Genomic DNA, 3,215 nt, shown 5'->3' on the forward strand with positions numbered 1-3,215 from the left:
CACACAGCTTGCCATAGGAGGACGTGCGTGCGTGAATCAGAAGACAGAGGAAAGCAGAGATTCAGAAGACAAAGCATCTCCAAAACTCCAACATATTCTCCATTACTGCACAACAAGTAATCTTTAATTTATGCTCTCTTGGTTATTCACAATTCAACTGATAAACATAATTGACTTCCTGACTAAGATTTACAAGATAACCATAGATTGCTTCAAACCAACAATCTCCGTGGGATTCGACCCTTACTCACGTAAGGTATTACTTGGACGACCCAGTGCACTTGCTGGTTAGTGGTACGCGTTTTGAAAAGTGTGATTCACAATTCGTGCACCAATAGACAGCTTCTGTTCCCTTTCTCACTTAAGGACAAGGCATCTAAATGGCTGAAATCCTTCCCAAAGGAGAGTTTAGCAACCTGGGAAGATGTAGTGAACAAATTCTTGGCAAGATTCTATCCTCCTCAACGGATCAACAGGCTGAGAGCTGAGGTGCAAATATTCAGGCAGCAGGATGGTGAGACTCTATATGAAGCATGGGAGAGGTTCAAGGACCTGACAAGAAGGTGCCCACCAGATATGTTCAATGAATGGGTGCAGCTACACATTTTCTATAAAGGCCTTTCTTATGAATCAAAGAAGGCAGTAGACCATTCATCCGAGGGATCTCTGAACAAGAAGAAGACCATTGAGGAGGCCATAGATGTCATTGAAACTGTAGCAGAGAATGACTATTTCTATGCTTCTGAAAGAGGCAACACTAGAGGAGTGATGGAACTAAACAATATGGATGCACTGCTGGCCCAAAACAAGCTTATTACCAAGCAACTAGCCGACCTCACCAAGAAGATGGAGAGGAACCAAGTAGCAGCAATCACCACCTCATCAACAACCCAAGAGGGGGTGAATGCTGAGGCAGAGGAGGAGCAAGAACAAGCTAACTACATTGGAAACTCACCCAGGCAGACCCATGATCCATACTCCAAAACCTACAACCCTGGTTGGAGAAATCACCCAAACTTTGGGTGGGAAAATCAACAAGATCAAAGCCAAGATCAGAGACGTCACAACCACAACAACAATGTAGCTCACCAACATTCTACACAGAGATCATATCAGCACCACCATAACAACACCTCTACACATCCATACCAAAACCAAAATGACCCAACTCACCCATCCACTCTCAACTCACCATCATCTGAAGAAAGACTCTCCAAAATTGAGACTCTACTTGAAGGCATATGCAAAGAGATTCAAGATAATAAGGTATTCAAAGAGGAGGTGCAAGCTAGTATCAAGAACCAGGGGACACCATCAAGAGGCTGGAATTTCAAGTGGGATACTTATCTGAAAAGATTTCCAAACCTACTGATAGCTTCCCAAGTGACACAGAGAAAAATCCGAGAGGTGAAGCAAAGAAAGTCAGATGGGAAGATTGCAAGATGGTTACTATAAGTAGTAAGGAGGCTGAGGAAAAGCAAAACAAGCCATTAGAACAACTTGGAGAGACATCAGCAGAAAAACAGGAAAAAGATCACCAAGAACCCAAAATTTCACAAAAAGAGCTGACACAGAAGGAGCTGCTGAAACTCTATGCACCGTTTCCCCAATTACTCAATGGTGATGTAGAGAAGAGAATATACTCAAGGTTTCTTGACCTGTTTGCATCCCTCCATGTAAACATACCATTCATCAAGGCCCTCTAACAAATGCCCTCATATATTAAGTATATGAAGGAGCTGCTGACCAGGAAAAGCTCACTCAAGGGAGGACAAACAATATTGATGAATAAGGAGTGCAGTGCTCTCATTCAACCAGAGTTGCCTATAAAAAGGAAGGACCCAGGGAGTTTTCACATTTCCTGTGCCATAGGAGAAACAATGTTTGATAAGGCACTCTGCGATTTGGGAGCAAGCATCAACTAATGCCTTTATCCCTTATGAAAAGGCTGCAGATCAATGAGATAATACCCACAGATGTAATTATCAGGCTGGCTGACAAAACTCAAAAACAAGCAGTAGGAGTGGTTGAAAATGTGCTGGTGAAGGTGGGAAAATACTTCCTTCCCACAGACTTTGTCATCTTGGACATGGAAGAAAGTCACACTCACCCAATCATATTGGGAAGACCGTTCTTAGCTACAGCCAGAGCACTCATAGATGTGGAGCGAGGGGAGCTAATTTTGAGGATCCATGATGAACAACTCAGCTTCAATTTCTTCAAACTCTCACAAGAAATAGATCATAATGAGATACTGAGGGAGGAGGCAAGCACTGAAGCACAACCAACACCTCTGGGAAACCACTTGGTTGAAGAACAAGGCAATCAGCAGCTGTCACAACTCAAGGAAAATAAGGAGGAACCTAAACCACCAGAGTCATATGAGACCAGTAACAAAATTCCCTTAGAAGAGGAGGTCACAAAGAGCAAGGCAACATCAAAAGGGACAAAGAAGAAGGCACCAAGGAAGTGGAGGAACAAGAAGATCCCTACAGAGGACTTTTCTCCGGGGGATAAAGTGATCTCAGCCTACTTCCCAGATATTCCACCTCATCTCCCCACTATCCCATCTCAGCTACCTAAGGTCTTCACCATCAACAGAGTTCTTTCCTTAGAACATGTAGAGATCCTTGATGAAGCCAATGGATATAGGTCTACTGCAAGAGGGGAAGATCTGAAGCATTACCAACCACCATGACAAAGGCAAAACGTCAAGCTAGTGACGCTAAAGAAGCGCTTCATTGGAGGCAACCCATGTTTTACATGCTTTTAAAAGTAGTTAATAATGCAAGGTTCAAGGATTTCAAATCAACTTGACATGGACTTGAATGAATCCTTGTGTGCAACATATAGTGAAGAACAAGTTTGGCGTTCAAGGCTCACTAAGAGAACATCAATGTAACCCATATCATGTCACTCTTAGGGGCCTTGAACAAATCTTTTACACCACACGGCACCAAACTAAGTTTGGTTTTGCCAGTGTTGCACACATGGATGTTGAGTTAGTCAGTTGGTTTGCTCTAATGAATGGCACTTAGTTAGTTAAAACAAAAACTTTAAAAAGTAGTTATTCTTTTTTTTTTGCCCCCACTTTCCACACATTTTTTAATCACAATTCTTTTATTTTGTAGGAGAGAAGAAAGGGGTATTGAAGTGGATTGAGTGGACAATTAAATGAGGAGGGTTCGGCCACTTCATGAAGGGAGAATACACAC

General features: G+C 42.5%; 1 non-coding gene across 1 annotated transcript; it reads right to left on the bottom strand.

Annotated features, from left to right (window-relative positions):
- Positions 1–474: 474 nt before the first annotated feature.
- On the bottom strand, positions 475–581 carry LOC112773719 (small nucleolar RNA R71). The gene has a single exon (XR_003188255.1). It is a non-coding gene; the product is annotated as a small nucleolar RNA R71 (small nucleolar RNA).
- Between the last annotated feature and the right edge of the window lie 2,634 nt (positions 582–3,215).

The sequence above is a fragment of the Arachis hypogaea genome, chromosome 18 (genome assembly GCF_003086295.3).
Source record: "Arachis hypogaea cultivar Tifrunner chromosome 18, arahy.Tifrunner.gnm2.J5K5, whole genome shotgun sequence".
NCBI classification, from domain to species: domain Eukaryota; kingdom Viridiplantae; phylum Streptophyta; class Magnoliopsida; order Fabales; family Fabaceae; genus Arachis; species Arachis hypogaea.